The 17,570-nt window shown below is 45.8% G+C and overlaps 3 non-coding genes across 3 annotated transcripts; all 3 read right to left on the bottom strand.

The window, feature by feature from the left end:
• Positions 1-3,863: 3,863 nt before the first annotated feature.
• Positions 3,864-3,935, bottom strand: trnae-cuc (transfer RNA glutamic acid (anticodon CUC)). The gene has a single exon. It is a non-coding gene; the product is annotated as a tRNA-Glu (tRNA).
• Positions 3,936-8,902: 4,967 nt separating this feature from the next.
• trnae-cuc (transfer RNA glutamic acid (anticodon CUC)) lies at positions 8,903-8,974 on the bottom strand. Its single transcript has one exon. It is a non-coding gene; the product is annotated as a tRNA-Glu (tRNA).
• Positions 8,975-15,026: 6,052 nt separating this feature from the next.
• trnae-cuc (transfer RNA glutamic acid (anticodon CUC)) lies at positions 15,027-15,098 on the bottom strand. The gene has a single exon. It is a non-coding gene; the product is annotated as a tRNA-Glu (tRNA).
• Between the last annotated feature and the right edge of the window lie 2,472 nt (positions 15,099-17,570).

Genomic DNA, 17,570 nt, shown 5'->3' with positions numbered 1-17,570 from the left:
AGCGGGGGTCTTTTTCCTTTAGCAGACAACAAGTATAAAGCAACGTCAGGAAGGTTTATTGGCCTTAAAAAACACAATCTAAAAGGCCCCTATCGGCTGAGACCCACGCCCAAACAATTACACTTAACTCCCTATCTCACTCTATTCTGCTCTCTATCACACAGGCGCTCGCTCCCGCATAGCATTGGCACACACTCTCTGCTTCACGCCAACTCAGCTACCCAGTCACAATCCCTTCCTCTCAATTCCTGGCCAGTCGGCAGAAGTCTTCCACATCTCATCGGCACTGGCCCTGTAGAAACCCTAGTGGTGGTGTTGCACTGTCTTTGTGATGCACTGGTGCCACGTCAGCAGCTCCTCCTGCAGTGGCCTGAGGACCGCTACCTGCCAATGCTCTTCCCCCATGGCTGCCCCTAGGAACCTCCGCATCAGTACCCCTACTTGGGTAGCCAGACCAGGCCAGTGTGCCCACGGTGTCCTCCGCTGCTCATCTACCCAGTTATGGACCTAACTGTATGTATGTATATATATCTATATGACTTTGCCAATCGCCGAGTGAAGGAGAATGGAGCTTGGATACGGAAGGATGTCCCCATCCCTTGTGCCGTGAAGGACTACACTGCTGGAATTGGGGGCGTCGACCTGTCCGATGCTCTGCTTGGCTACTGCCATGTCCTGCAGAAGACCATGAAGTGGTACAAGACCCTCTTTTACCACTTTGTGGACACTGCTGTCGTCAACTCCTTCATCCTGCACCAGCACCTGACCAAGGTGAAAGGGCTGGCGCATCTCACACAGTTGGCCTTCAGGGAGCGGCTGGTTGAGGAGCTGGCTGACTTTGGAGCTTCAGAGATAGCAGCACCCTTCAGTGCTGGTCCTGCCAGTACTCCGGTAGTCAGCCCTCGCCGTCGCACCTCCTCCAAACCACGACCCTCCTCTGCCTCTAGTCAAAAAATTGATTTTGAGATCAAAAATAAAAAAATCGAATGCAACATTTATAGAATTGAAAACAAATAAATGTATGGAAAGCAAAAAAAAAAAAAAAAACTTTATCAAAACTGGCCTGCAGCCCCCGTCTTTGCTTGCGATGCTGCAATTTTGTTTTTGTCGCCCGTTTCTTTGCTTTTGATTTTTTTCTTTCGTTTACGAGTTTTGGCGCTGTTTTGTCGTGAGGGTGGGATTTACAGGGAGGCGTGGATCTCGGCTCTCCATTGGTCCAGTAGTTTTGATTGACGGTTCTTCCTAACCCAATCTGTGAGCAGGTGGGCTGGTCTGGTGATCTCTGTGTGGGATGGTATCGACTGTCTCGGTTTCAACAGCAGCGCCGATTCAGCGTCTTGCATCTGCCAGTCGGCAGAAGTCTTCCACATCTCATCGGCACTGGCCCTGTAGAAACCCTAGTGGAGGTGTTGCACTGTCTTTGTGATCCACTGGTGCCACGTCAGCAGCTCCTCCTGCAGTGGCCTGAGGACCGCTACCTGCCATTGCTCCTCCCCCATGGCTGCCCCTAGGAACCTCTGCATCAGTACCCCTACTTGGGTAGCCAGACCAGGCCAGTGTGCTCACGGTGTCCTCCACTACTCATCTACCCAGTTATGGACCTAACTGTATGTATGAATTAATATCTATATGACTTTGCCAATCGCCGAGTGAAGGAGAATGGAGCTTGGATACGGAAAGATGTCCCCATCCCTTGTGCCGTGAAGGACTACACTGCTGGAATTGGGGGCGTCGACCTGTCCGATGCTCTGGTCGGCTACTGCCATGTCCTGCAGAAGACCATGAAGTGGTACAAGACCCTCTTTTACCACTTTGTGGACACTGCTGTCGTCAACTCCTTCATCCTGCACCAGCACCTGACCAAGGTGAAAGGGCTGGCGCATCTCACACAGTTGGCCTTCAGGGAGCGGCTGGTTGAGGAGCTGGCTGACTTTGGAGCTTCAGAGATAGCAGCACCCTTCAGTGCTGGTCCTGCCAGTACTCCGGTAGTCAGCCCTCGCCGTCGCACCTCCTCCAAACCACGACCCTCCTCTGCCTCTAGTCAAAAAATTGATTTTGAGATCAAAAATTAAAAAATCGAATGCAACATTTATAGAATTGAAAACAAATAAATGTATTGAAATCAAAAAAAAAAAAAACTTTATCAAGACTGGCCTGCAGCCCTCGTCTTTGCTTGTGATGCTGCATTTTTTGTTTTCGTCGCCAGTTTCTTTGCTTTCGATTTTTTTTCTTTCGTTTACGAGTTTTGGCGCTGTTTTGTCGTGAGGGTGGGATTTACAGGGAGGCGTGGATCATGGGTCTCCATTGGTCGAGTAGTTTTGAGTGACGGTTCTTCCTAACCCAATCAGTGAGCAGGTGGGCTGGTCTGGTGATCTCTGTGTGGGATGGTATCGACTGTCTCGGTTTCAACAGCAGCGCCGATTCAGCGACTCATTAAACACCCTGTATGCGCAGAGACCTGCAGTCAAGAGCTGCACAATCACTGGATCATGTTTATTGAATTCAAGATTATTATCGCTCTTTATATCTGTAGTGGTTTTAGTAAATCCCAGGATACAGCGATGAAGAAGTAACAAGTTTATTCCATAAAACATAAATATAGATTATAGATAAATATACATGTGAGTTTGGAGAAGCCTTTTTGCATCTTCAGATAGACAGGTTACAGTCTTATCTATTGGAAGTGATTACATCTCATTCAAATACCAGATGGTTTACCTCCTGCATAATAATGAACATAACATAACCTAAGTTTGTTGCTGATATTGGAGTGTTTGAGTAGACTGGTGCTGGTCAGCATTCTTCACGCAACAGATGTGTATAAAATATTATTCATCACATTACTAATCTTTGCATCTTAAATAACACTCATCCCATTTGTAAGAAAGGCTTGATCACCCCCATCTGATTAAAGAACACATTTCGAACTACAGACCCATCAGCATTGTACCTGTTCTAAAAAATATTTGGAAAAATACTTACTGGCCAGTTTTTTATTTAGAATCTCAGAATCAGAATCTGAAAATCAGTTTGTCTTTTGCACAAAAAGATCGTCTTGCATCAGCCACTTTACTGCTAACTGAACACATACAAACAGCTCTCACGGACAACAAAACCAGGGATTTCCTTAAAGCCGTTGATGGTTAACCTTAATCTCCTCCTAAATTCAAACGTTTTAAGCTCAACTGGTGCTCAAACCAATGTTTCTCTAATCAAAACAAAAAAAGAATGTATATTTTAGATCCCCTTAAGTCTTCCAGCCCTCCCTCTATAGTAATCAACAACTCACAAATTACAGTAGTAACCTCTTCAATACCTTTGACTAATTCTCGATTCCCATGTCACTTATAAAGATCACATTAGTAAATTAAAGCAAGAAATAGGTTAACAATAAACTGCGGAAGTTTAACTGAACATCTTTTCCGTTCATGAATGAGTTTATTTCCAGCATTTCTTACATGCCTCCCTAGATGGTCACTCAAAGACAAATTAGCATGAAATAATACAAGCGTGCAAATAAGATTGACTTACAAAAGTGTCTCCTTGGACCCACCACTGTAATATTTCCAAGACAGCGCCAACTCTCTGACAGTGTGAGAATTCACACCTGTCTCAAGATGTATTATGAAATGCAGTATCGTCTCTCTCCCTCAATCCTTTGTAATGTGCTACCTTCGCATCCTGCATTTTGCAAGCAGCGCACATGGCCCTTCTTCTCACAATACAGCACCTCCCACCCTCATTACAAGGATTGAAACGGGAAGTCAGGAAATACATATTTGATAACATGCACTCTACTTAGCGTGAATAGATTTGATTTATTGATTTTCCATTCGTTTATGGAAGGGGTGGGAAAGAGCGAGTTCCCTGACCGGGAGTCGAACCCGGGCCGCGGCGGTGAGAGCGCCGAATCCTAACCACTAGACCACCAGGGAAGCGGTGACTTTGCTCGTGAGATAGAAAGATCCAAAATATGGAACAGATTGTGTCATTATGAACTGATGTAAGCTCCACAAGACTTCGATTATTTATTAACGTATTCATAAGGAAAGTGGCACGAGCAATGTTTTTTAAAGATCAAAAGTCACGATTATAGTTTTGTGTTGGATGGATAACGACATGCATACACGGTTCCACACTGACCTTGTCGTATAGGACTCCGAAGTTGCAGTATGCAACTCGAATAATGGATAATAAATCATTAAACACGTGTTTGATACTGTCACAGATGTTCCCAGATTCATTATTTGAAAGCGCTCGAGTGCTCTTCCTTCAGACCACTTTGAGAAAAGGCTCCTCAGATGACTTCAGACCGAAGAGTGCGCTTAAAGTAAGTTCACTTCACGACTTATTCAAATGTTTAGATGTACTGAAAAGTAGAATATTTATGTTTCTCAAGTAGCAGGTTGTATGTATGACTGTGGTTGTTTTCAAAATATACGTTATAAAAGTTCAATGATAGGCTTTTTATTCGCTGTATCGCGGAATGGTGTAAAGTTCATTTCAAAGACAATATATTGCCAGTTGGTTCATTCATGATGTAGCGAATGTATTTAAATTTGTATGTAATCTGTCAGAAGTGAAAAACAGAAGATTGTTCACATTTTCTTCGCTTTCAATAACGATGAGCCGGTTTAATTCTTAAGTATAGGTGTAGTCAGGCTTACTTATTGCAAGGGCTTACCAGGGCTCGAGTCCCGGGGCCCCAGCCAGCGAAGGGGCCCGTCCAGCGTTGGGATTATTTTTTACAAAGTATTCTGTATCTATGTGGTCACTGCTTGTGGGTTTGCTCTTGTGTGCGCGCAGCCTTGTGTCTGTGCTGCCTGCCAGCCTGCGATGCCTTGGGGGAGGGGCGGGGGCAGAGAGACGCAGATGTTTGATGTGGGCAGGTCGAATTCCTACTGGCCAGGGTTAAAGCAAATCTATAAAATCTATGATTGTGACTGGTGCACTGACTGCGGAAGCAGGTGGACGTACTATTGTCAAGTGAATCCAAAGTTCGAAAGTTAACAAACAAAAGTATTGTAGCAAGCGGGGGTCTTTTTCCTTTAGCAGACAACAAGTATAAAGCAACGTCAGGAAGGTTTATTGGCCTTAAAAAACACAATCTAAAAGGCCCCTATCGGCTGAGACCCACGCCCAAACAATTACACTTAACTCCCTATCTCACTCTATTCTGCTCTCTATCACACAGGCGCTCGCTCCCGCATAGCATTGGCACACACTCTCTGCTTCACGCCAACTCAGCTACCCAGTCACAATCCCTTCCTCTCAATTCCTGGCCAGTCGGCAGAAGTCTTCCACATCTCATCGGCACTGGCCCTGTAGAAACCCTAGTGGTGGTGTTGCACTGTCTTTGTGATGCACTGGTGCCACGTCAGCAGCTCCTCCTGCAGTGGCCTGAGGACCGCTACCTGCCAATGCTCTTCCCCCATGGCTGCCCCTAGGAACCTCCGCATCAGTACCCCTACTTGGGTAGCCAGACCAGGCCAGTGTGCCCACGGTGTCCTCCGCTGCTCATCTACCCAGTTATGGACCTAACTGTATGTATGTATATATATCAATATGACTTTGCCAATCGCCGAGTGAAGGAGAATGGAGCTTGGATACGGAAGGATGTCCCCATCCCTTGTGCCGTGAAGGACTACACTGCTGGAATTGGGGGCGTCGACCTGTCCGATGCTCTGCTTGGCTACTGCCATGTCCTGCAGAAGACCATGAAGTGGTACAAGACCCTCTTTTACCACTTTGTGGACACTGCTGTCGTCAACTCCTTCATCCTGCACCAGCACCTGACCAAGGTGAAAGGGCTGGCGCATCTCACACAGTTGGCCTTCAGGGAGCGGCTGGTTGAGGAGCTGGCTGACTTTGGAGCTTCAGAGATAGCAGCACCCTTCAGTGCTGGTCCTGCCAGTACTCCGGTAGTCAGCCCTCGCCGTCGCACCTCCTCCAAACCACGACCCTCCTCTGCCTCTAGTCAAAAAATTGATTTTGAGATCAAAAATAAAAAAATCGAATGCAACATTTATAGAATTGAAAACAAATAAATGTATCGAAAGCAAAAAAAAAAAAAAAAACTTTATCAAAACTGGCCTGCAGCCCCCGTCTTTGCTTGCGATGCTGCAATTTTGTTTTCGTCGCCCGTTTCTTTGCTTTTGATTTTTTTCTTTCGTTTACGAGTTTTGGCGCTGTTTTGTCGTGAGGGTGGGATTTACAGGGAGGCGTGGATCTCGGCTCTCCATTGGTCCAGTAGTTTTGAGTGACGGTTCTTCCTAACCCAATCAGTGAGCAGGTGGGCTGGTCTGGTGATCTCTGTGTGGGATGGTATCGACTGTCTCGGTTTCAACAGCAGCGCCGATTCAGCGTCTTGCATCTGCCAGTCGGCAGAAGTCTTCCACATCTCATCGGCACTGGCCCTGTAGAAACCCTAGTGGAGGTGTTGCACTGTCTTTGTGATCCACTGGTGCCACGTCAGCAGCTCCTCCTGCAGTGGCCTGAGGACCGCTACCTGCCATTGCTCCTCCCTCATGGCTGCCCCTAGGAACCTCTGCATCAGTACCCCTACTTGGGTAGCCAGACCAGGCCAGTGTGCCCACGGTGTCCTCCGCTGCTCATCTACCCAGTTATGGACCTAACTGTATGTATGTATATATATCTATATGACTTTGCCAATCGCCGAGTGAAGGAGAATGGAGCTTGGATACGGAAGGATGTCCCCATCCCTTGTGCCGTGAAGGACTACACTGCTGGAATTGGGGGCGTCGACCTGTCCGATGCTCTGGTCGGCTACTGCCATGTCCTGCAGAAGACCATGAAGTGGTAGAAGACCCTCTTTTACCACTTTGTGGACACTGCTGTCGTCAACTCCTTCATCCTGCACCAGCACCTGACCAAGGTGAAAGGGCTGGCGCATCTCACACAGTTGGCCTTCAGGGAGCGGCTGGTTGAGGAGCTGGCTGACTTTGGAGCTTCAGAGATAGCAGCACCCTTCAGTGCTGGTCCTGCCAGTACTCCGGTAGTCAGCCCTCGCCGTCGCACCTCCTCCAAACCACGACCCTCCTCTGCCTCTAGTCAAAAAATTGATTTTGAGATCAAAAATAAAAAAATCGAATGCAACATTTATAGAATTGAAAACAAATAAATGTATTGAAATCAAAAAAAAAAAAAACTTTATCAAGACTGGCCTGCAGCCCTCGTCTTTGCTTGTGATGCTGCATTTTTTGTTTTCGTCGCCAGTTTCTTTGCTTTCGATTTTTTTTCTTTCGTTTACGAGTTTTGGCGCTGTTTTGTCGTGAGGGTGGGATTTACAGGGAGGCGTGGATCATGGCTCTCCATTGGTCGAGTAGTTTTGAGTGACGGTTCTTCCTAACCCAATCAGTGAGCAGGTGGGCTGGTCTGGTGATCTCTGTGTGGGATGGTATCGACTGTCTCGGTTTAAACAGCAGCGCCGATTCAGCGACTCATTAAACACCCTGTATGCGCAGAGACCTGCAGTCAAGAGCTGCACAATCACTGGATCATGTTTATTGAATTCAAGATTATTATCGCTCTTTATATCTGTAGTGGTTTTAGTAAATCCCAGGATACAGCGATGAAGAAGTAACAAGTTTATTCCATAAAGCATAAATATAGATTATAGATAAATATACATGTGAGTTTGGAGAAGCCTTTTTGCATCTTCAGATAGACAGGTTACAGTCTTATCTATTGGAAGTGATTACATCTCATTCAAATACCAGATGGTTTACCTCCTGCATAATAATGAACATAACATAACCTAAGTTTGTTGCTGATATTGGAGTGTTTGAGTAGACTGGTGCTGGTCAGCATTCTTCACGCAGCAGATGTGTATAAAATATTATTCATCACATTACTAATCTTTGCATCTTAAATAACACTCATCCCATTTGTAAGAAAGGCTTGATCACCCCCATCTGATTAAAGAACACATTTCGAACTACAGACCCATCAGCATTGTACCTGTTCTAAAAAATATTTGGAAAAATACTTACTGGCCAGTTTTTTATTTAGAATCTCAGAATCAGAATCTGAAAATCAGTTTGTCTTTTGCACAAAAATATTGTCTTGCATCAGCCACTTTACTGCTAACTGAACACATACAAACAGCTCTCACGGACAACAAAACCAGGGATTTCCTTAAAGCCGTTGATGGTTAACCTTAATCTCCTCCTAAATTCAAACGTTTTAAGCTCAACTGGTGCTCAAACCAATGTTTCTCTAATCAAAACAAAAAAAGAATGTATATTTTAGATCCCCTTAAGTCTTCCAGCCCTCCCTCTATAGTAATCAACAACTCACAAATTACAGTAGTAACCTCTTCAATACCTTTGACTAATTCTCGATTCCCATGTCACTTATAAAGATCACATTAGTAAATTAAAGCAAGAAATAGGTTAACAATAAACTGCGGAAGTTTAACTGAACATCTTTTCCGTTCATGAATGAGTTTATTTCCAGCATTTCTTACATGCCTCCCTAGATGGTCACTCAAAGACAAATTAGCAGCCGTCAGGAAATAATACAAGCGTGCAAATAAGATTGACTTACAAAAGTGTCTCCTTGGACCCACCACTGTAATATTTCCAAGACAGCGCCAACTCTCTGACAGTGTGAGCATCCACACCTGTCTCAAGATGTATTATGAAATGCAGTATCGTCTCTCTCCCTCAATCCGTTGTAATGTGCTACCTTCGCATCCTGCATTTTGCAAGCAGCGCACATGGCCCTTCTTCTCACAATACAGCACCTCCCACCCTCATTACAAAGATTGAAACGGGAAAAGTCAGGAAATACATATTTGATAACATGCACTCTACTTAGCGTGAATAGATTTGATTTATTGATTTTCCATTTGTTTATGGAAGGGGCGGGAAAGAGCGAGTTCCCTGACCGGGAATCGAACCCGGGCCGCGGCGGTGAGAGCGCCGAATCCTAACCACTAGACCACCAGGGAAGCGGTGACTTAGCTCGTGAGATAGAAAGATCCAAAATATGGAACAGATTGTGTCATTATGAACTGATGTAAGCTCCACAAGACTTCGATTATTTATTAACGTATTCATAAGGAAAGTGGCACGAGCAATGTTTTTTAAAGATCAAAAGTCACGATTATAGTTTTGTGTTGGATGGATAACGACATGCATACACGGTTCCACACTGACCTTGTCGTATAGGACTCCGAAGTTGCAGTATGCAACTCGAATAATGGATAATAAATCATTAAACACGTGTTTGATACTGTCACAGATGTTCCCAGATTCATTATTTGAAAGCGCTCGAGTGCTCTTCCTTCAGACCACTTTGAGAAAAGGCTCCTCAGATGACTTCAGACCGAAGAGTGCGCTTAAAGTAAGTTCACTTCACGACTTATTCAAATGTTTAGATGTACTGAAAAGTAGAATATTTATGTTTCTCAAGTAGCAGGTTGTATGTATGACTGTGGTTGTTTTCAAAATATACGTTATAAAAGTTCAATGATAGGCTTTTTATTCGCTGTATCGCGGAATGGTGTAAAGTTCATTTCAAAGACAATATATTGCCAGTTGGTTCATTCATGATGTAGCGAATGTATTTAAATTTGTATGTAATCTGTCAGAAGTGAAAAACAGAAGATTGTTCACATTTTCTTCGCTTTCAATAACGATGAGCCGGTTTAATTCTTAAGTATAGGTGTAGTCAGGCTTACTTATTGCAAGGGCTTACCAGGGCTCGAGTCCCGGGGCCCCAGCCAGCGAAGGGGCCCGTCCAGCGTTGGGATTATTTTTTACAAAGTATTCTGTATCTATGTGGTCACTGCTTGTGGGTTTGCTCTTGTGTGCACGCAGCCTTGTGTCTGTGCTGCCTGCCAGCCTGCGATGGCTTGGGGGAGGGGCGGGGGCAGAGAGACGCAGATGTTTGATGTGGGCAGGTCGAATTCCTACTGGCCAGGGTTAAAGCAAATCTATAAAATCTATGATTGTGACTGGTGCACTGACTGCGGAAGCAGGTGGACGTACTATTGTCAAGTGAATCCAAAGTTCGAAAGTTAACAAACAAAAGTATTGTAGCAAGCGGGGGTCTTTTTCCTTTAGCAGACAACAAGTATAAAGCAACGTCAGGAAGGTTTATTGGCCTTAAAAAACACAATCTAAAAGGCCCCTATCGGCTGAGACCCACGCCCAAACAATTACACTTAACTCCCTATCTCACTCTATTCTGCTCTCTATCACACAGGCGCTCGCTCCCGCATAGCATTGGCACACACTCTCTGCTTCACGCCAACTCAGCTACCCAGTCACAATCCCTTCCTCTCAATTCCTGGCCAGTCGGCAGAAGTCTTCCACATCTCATCGGCACTGGCCCTGTAGAAACCCTAGTGGTGGTGTTGCACTGTCTTTGTGATGCACTGGAGCCACGTCAGCAGCTCCTCCTGCAGTGGCCTGAGGACCGCTACCTGCCAATGCTCTTCCCCCATGGCTGCCCCTAGGAACCTCCGCATCAGTACCCCTACTTGGGTAGCCAGACCAGGCCAGTGTGCCCACGGTGTCCTCCGCTGCTCATCTACCCAGTTATGGACCTAACTGTATGTATGTATATATATCTATATGACTTTGCCAATCGCCGAGTGAAGGAGAATGGAGCTTGGATACGGAAGGATGTCCCCATCCCTTGTGCCGTGAAGGACTACACTGCTGGAATTGGGGGCGTCGACCTGTCCGATGCTCTGCTTGGCTACTGCCATGTCCTGCAGAAGACCATGAAGTGGTAGAAGACCCTCTTTTACCACTTTGTGGACACTGCTGTCGTCAACTCCTTCATCCTGCACCAGCACCTGACCAAGGTGAAAGGGCTGGCGCATCTCACACAGTTGGCCTTCAGGGAGCGGCTGGTTGAGGAGCTGGCTGACTTTGGAGCTTCAGAGATAGCAGCACCCTTCAGTGCTGGTCCTGCCAGTACTCCGGTAGTCAGCCCTCGCCGTCGCACCTCCTCCAAACCACGACCCTCCTCTGCCTCTAGTCAAAAAATTGATTTTGAGATCAAAAATAAAAAAATCGAATGCAACATTTATAGAATTGAAAACAAATAAATGTATCGAAAGCAAAAAAAAAAAAAAAAACTTTATCAAAACTGGCCTGCAGCCCCCGTCTTTGCTTGCGATGCTGCAATTTTGTTTTCGTCGCCCGTTTCTTTGCTTTTGATTTTTTTCTTTCGTTTACGAGTTTTGGCGCTGTTTTGTCGTGAGGGTGGGATTTACAGGGAGGCGTGGATCTCGGCTCTCCATTGGTCCAGTAGTTCTGAGTGACGGTTCTTCCTAACCCAATCAGTGAGCAGGTGGGCTGGTCTGGTGATCTCTGTGTGGGATGGTATCGACTGTCTCGGTTTCAACAGCAGCGCCGATTCAGCGTCTTGCATCTGCCAGTCGGCAGAAGTATTCCACATCTCATCGGCACTGGCCCTGTAGAAACCCTAGTGGAGGTGTTGCACTGTCTTTGTGATCCACTGGTGCCACGTCAGCAGCTCCTCCTGCAGTGGCCTGAGGACCGCTACCTGCCATTGCTCCTCCCCCATGGCTGCCCCTAGGAACCTCTGCATCAGTACCCCTATTTGGGTAGCCAGACCAGGCCAGTGTGCTCACGGTGTCCTCCACTACTCATCTACCCAGTTATGGACCTAACTGTATGTATGAATTAATATCTATATGACTTTGCCAATCGCCGAGTGAAGGAGAATGGAGCTTGGATACGGAAGGATGTCCCCATCCCTTGTGCCGTGAAGGACTACACTGCTGGAATTGGGGGCGTCGACCTGTCCGATGCTCTGCTTGGCTACTGCCATGTCCTGCAGAAGACCATGAAGTGGTAGAAGACCCTCTTTTACCACTTTGTGGACACTGCTGTCGTCAACTCCTTCATCCTGCACCAGCACCTGACCAAGGTGAAAGGGCTGGCGCATCTCACACAGTTGGCCTTCAGGGAGCGGCTGGTTGAGGAGCTGGCTGACTTTGGAGCTTCAGAGATAGCAGCACCCTTCAGTGCTGGTCCTGCCAGTACTCCGGTAGTCAGCCCTCGCCGTCGCACCTCCTCCAAACCACGACCCTCCTCTGCCTCTAGTCAAAAAATTGATTTTGAGATCAAAAATAAAAAAATCGAATGCAACATTTATAGAATTGAAAACAAATAAATGTATCGAAAGCAAAAAAAAAAAAAAAAACTTTATCAAAACTGGCCTGCAGCCCCCGTCTTTGCTTGCGATGCTGCAATTTTGTTTTCGTCGCCCGTTTCTTTGCTTTTGATTTTTTTCTTTCGTTTACGAGTTTTGGCGCTGTTTTGTCGTGAGGGTGGGATTTACAGGGAGGCGTGGATCTCGGCTCTCCATTGGTCCAGTAGTTCTGAGTGACGGTTCTTCCTAACCCAATCAGTGAGCAGGTGGGCTGGTCTGGTGATCTCTGTGTGGGATGGTATCGACTGTCTCGGTTTCAACAGCAGCGCCGATTCAGCGTCTTGCATCTGCCAGTCGGCAGAAGTATTCCACATCTCATCGGCACTGGCCCTGTAGAAACCCTAGTGGAGGTGTTGCACTGTCTTTGTGATCCACTGGTGCCACGTCAGCAGCTCCTCCTGCAGTGGCCTGAGGACCGCTACCTGCCATTGCTCCTCCCCCATGGCTGCCCCTAGGAACCTCTGCATCAGTACCCCTACTTGGGTAGCCAGACCAGGCCAGTGTGCTCACGGTGTCCTCCACTACTCATCTACCCAGTTATGGACCTAACTGTATGTATGAATTAATATCTATATGACTTTGCCAATCGCCGAGTGAAGGAGAATGGAGCTTGGATACGGAAGGATGTCCCCATCCCTTGTGCCGTGAAGGACTACACTGCTGGAATTGGGGGCGTCGACCTGTCCGATGCTCTGGTCGGCTACTGCCATGTCCTGCAGAAGACCATGAAGTGGTACAAGACCCTCTTTTACCACTTTGTGGACACTGCTGTCGTCAACTCCTTCATCCTGCACCAGCACCTGACCAAGGTGAAAGGGCTGGCGCATCTCACACAGTTGGCCTTCAGGGAGCGGCTGGTTGAGGAGCTGGCTGACTTTGGAGCTTCAGAGATAGCAGCACCCTTCAGTGCTGGTCCTGCCAGTACTCCGGTAGTCAGCCCTCGCCGTCGCACCTCCTCCAAACCACGACCCTCCTCTGCCTCTAGTCAAAAAATTGATTTTGAGATCAAAAATAAAAAAATCGAATGCAACATTTATAGAATTGAAAACAAATAAATGTATTGAAATCAAAAAAAAAAAAAACTTTATCAAGACTGGCCTGCAGCCCTCGTCTTTGCTTGTGATGCTGCATTTTTTGTTTTCGTCGCCAGTTTCTTTGCTTTCGATTTTTTTTCTTTCGTTTACGAGTTTTGGCGCTGTTTTGTCGTGAGGGTGGGATTTACAGGGAGGCGTGGATCATGGCTCTCCATTGGTCGAGTAGTTTTGAGTGACGGTTCTTCCTAACCCAATCAGTGAGCAGGTGGGCTGGTCTGGTGATCTCTGTGTGGGATGGTATCGACTGTCTCGGTTTAAACAGCAGCGCCGATTCAGCGACTCATTAAACACCCTGTATGCGCAGAGACCTGCAGTCAAGAGCTGCACAATCACTGGATCATGTTTATTGAATTCAAGACTATTATCGCTCTTTATATCTGTAGTGGTTTTAGTAAATCCCAGGATACAGCGATGAAGAAGTAACAAGTTTATTCCATAAAACATAAATATAGATTATAGATAAATATACATGTGAGTTTGGAGAAGCCTTTTTCCATCTTCAGATAGACAGGTTACAGTCTTATCTATTGGAAGTGATTACATCTCATTCAAATACCAGATGGTTTACCTCCTGCATAATAATGAACATAACATAACCTAAGTTTGTTGCTGATATTGGAGTGTTTGAGTAGACTGGTGCTGGTCAGCATTCTTCACGCAACAGATGTGTATCAAATATTATTCATCACATTACTAATCTTTGCATCTTAAATAACACTCATCCCATTTGTAAGAAAGGCTTGATCACCCCCATCTGATTAAAGAACACATTTCGAACTACAGACCCATCAGCATTGTACCTGTTCTAAAAAATATTTGGAAAAATACTTACTGGCCAGTTTTTTATTTAGAATCTCAGAATCAGAATCTGAAAATCAGTTTGTCTTTTGCACAAAAAGATCGTCTTGCATCAGCCACTTTACTGCTAACTGAACACATACAAACAGCTCTCACGGACAACAAAACCAGGGATTTCCTTAAAGCCGTTGATGGTTAACCTTAATCTCCTCCTAAATTCAAACGTTTTAAGCTCAACTGGTGCTCAAACCAATGTTTCTCTAATCAAAACAAAAAAAGAATGTATATTTTAGATCCCCTTAAGTCTTCCAGCCCTCCCTCTATAGTAATCAACAACTCACAAATTACAGTAGTAACCTCTTCAATACCTTTGACTAATTCTCGATTCCCATGTCACTTATAAAGATCACATTAGTAAATTAAAGCAAGAAATAGGTTAACAATAAACTGCGGAAGTTTAACTGAACATCTTTTCCGTTCATGAATGAGTTTATTTCCAGCATTTCTTACATGCCTCCCTAGATGGTCACTCAAAGACAAATTAGCATGAAATAATACAAGCGTGCAAATAAGATTGACTTACAAAAGTGTCTCCTTGGACCCACCACTGTAATATTTCCAAGACAGCACCAACTCTCTGACAGTGTGAGAATTCACACCTGTCTCAAGATGTATTATGAAATGCAGTATCGTCTCTCTCCCTCAATCCTTTGTAATGTGCTACCTTCGCATCCTGCATTTTGCAAGCAGCGCACATGGCCCTTCTTCTCACAATACAGCACCTCCCACCCTCATTACAAGGATTGAAACGGGAAGTCAGGAAATACATATTTGATAACATGCACTCTACTTAGCGTGAATAGATTTGATTTATTGATTTTCCATTCGCTTATGGAAGGGGCGGGAAAGAGCGAGTTCCCTGACCGGGAATCGAACCCGGGCCGCGGCGGTGAGAGCGCCGAATCCTAACCACTAGACCACCAGGGAAGCGGTGACTTTGCTCGTGAGATAGAAAGATCCAAAATATGGAACAGATTGTGTCATTATGAACTGATGTAAGCTCCACAAGACTTCGATTATTTATTAACGTATTCATAAGGAAAGTGGCACGAGCAATGTTTTTTAAAGATCAAAAGTCACGATTATAGTTTTGTGTTGGATGGATAACGACATGCATACACGGTTCCACACTGACCTTGTCGTATAGGACTCCGAAGTTGCAGTATGCAACTCGAATAATGGATAATAAATCATTAAACACGTGTTTGATACTGTCACAGATGTTCCCAGATTCATTATTTGAAAGCGCTCGAGTGCTCTTCCTTCAGACCACTTTGAGAAAAGGCTCCTCAGATGACTTCAGACCGAAGAGTGCGCTTAAAGTAAGTTCACTTCACGACTTATTCAAATGTTTAGATGTACTGAAAAGTAGAATATTTATGTTTCTCAAGTAGCAGGTTGTATGTATGACTGTGGTTGTTTTCAAAATATACGTTATAAAAGTTCAATGATAGGCTTTTTATTCGCTGTATCGCGGAATGGTGTAAAGTTCATTTCAAAGACAATATATTGCCAGTTGGTTCATTCATGATGTAATCTGTCAGAAGTGAAAAACAGAAGATTGTTCACATTTTCTTCGCTTTCAATAACGATGAGCCGGTTTAATTCTTAAGTATAGGTGTAGTCAGGCTTACTTATTGCAAGGGCTTACCAGGGCTCGAGTCCCGGGGCCCCAGCCAGCGAAGGGGCCCGTCCAGCGTTGGGATTATTTTTTACAAAGTATTCTGTATCTATGTGGTCACTGCTTGTGGGTTTGCTCTTGTGTGCGCGCAGCCTTGTGTCTGTGCTGCCTGCCAGCCTGCGATGCCTTGGGGGAGGGGCGGGGGCAGAGAGACGCAGATGTTTGATGTGGGCAGGTCGAATTCCTACTGGCCAGGGTTAAAGCAAATCTATAAAATCTATGATTGTGACTGGTGCACTGACTGCGGAAGCAGGTGGACGTACTATTGTCAAGTGAATCCAAAGTTCGAAAGTTAACAAACAAAAGTATTGTAGCAAGCGGGGGTCTTTTTCCTTTAGCAGACAACAAGTATAAAGCAACGTCAGGAAGGTTTATTGGCCTTAAAAAACACAATCTAAAAGGCCCCTATCGGCTGAGACCCACGCCCAAACAATTACACTTAACTCCCTATCTCACTCTATTATGCTCTCTATCACACAGGCGCTCGCTCCCGCATAGCATTGGCACACACTCTCTGCTTCACGCCAACTCAGCTACCCAGTCACAATCCCTTCCTCTCAATTCCTGGCCAGTCGGCAGAAGTCTTCCACATCTCATCGGCACTGGCCCTGTAGAAACCCTAGTGGTGGTGTTGCACTGTCTTTGTGATGCACTGGTGCCACGTCAGCAGCTCCTCCTGCAGTGGCCTGAGGACCGCTACCTGCCAATGCTCTTCCCCCATGGATGCCCCTAGGAACCTCCGCATCAGTACCCCTACTTGGGTAGCCAGACCAGGCCAGTGTGCCCACGGTGTCCTCCGCTGCTCCTCTACCCAGTTATAGACCTAACTGTATGTATGTATATATATCTATATGACTTTGCCAATCGCCGAGTGAAGGAGAATGGAGCTTGGATACGGAAGGATGTCCCCATCCCTTGTGCCGTGAAGGACTACACTGCTGGAATTGGGGGCGTCGACCTTTCCGATGCTCTGCTTGGCTACTGCCATGTCCTGCAGAAGACCATGAAGTGGTAGAAGACCCTCTTTTACCACTTTGTGGACACTGCTGTCGTCAACTCCTTCATCCTGCACCAGCACCTGACCAAGGTGAAAGGGCTGGCGCATCTCACACAGTTGGCCTTCAGGGAGCGGCTGGTTGAGGAGCTGGCTGACTTTGGAGCTTCAGAGATAGCAGCACCCTTCAGTGCTGGTCCTGCCAGTACTCCGGTAGTCAGCCCTCGCCGTCGCACCTCCTCCAAACCACGACCCTCCTCTGCCTCTAGTCAAAAAATTGATTTTGAGATCAAAAATAAAAAAATCGAATGCAACATTTATAGAATTGAAAACAAATAAATGTATCGAAAGCAAAAAAAAAAAAAAAAACTTTATCAAAACTGGCCTGCAGCCCCCGTCTTTGCTTGCGATGCTGCAATTTTGTTTTCGTCGCCCGTTTCTTTGCTTTTGATTTTTTTCTTTCGTTTACGAGTTTTGGCGCTGTTTTGTCGTGAGGGTGGGATTTACAGGGAGGCGTGGATCTCGGCTCTCCATTGGTCCAGTAGTTTTGAGTGACGGTTCTTCCTAACCCAATCAGTGAGCAGGTGGGCTGGTCTGGTGATCTCTGTGTGGGATGGTATCGACTGTCTCGGTTTCAACAGCAGCGCCGATTCAGCGTCTTGCATCTGCCAGTCGGCAGAAGTCTTCCACATCTCATCGGCACTGGCCCTGTAGAAACCCTAGT

The sequence above is a fragment of the Amia ocellicauda genome, chromosome 14 (genome assembly GCF_036373705.1).
Source record: "Amia ocellicauda isolate fAmiCal2 chromosome 14, fAmiCal2.hap1, whole genome shotgun sequence".
Lineage (NCBI taxonomy): Eukaryota > Metazoa > Chordata > Actinopteri > Amiiformes > Amiidae > Amia > Amia ocellicauda.
The sequence above is the reverse complement of the archived record's forward strand: the minus strand, read 5'-3'. Positions and strand labels throughout refer to the sequence as shown.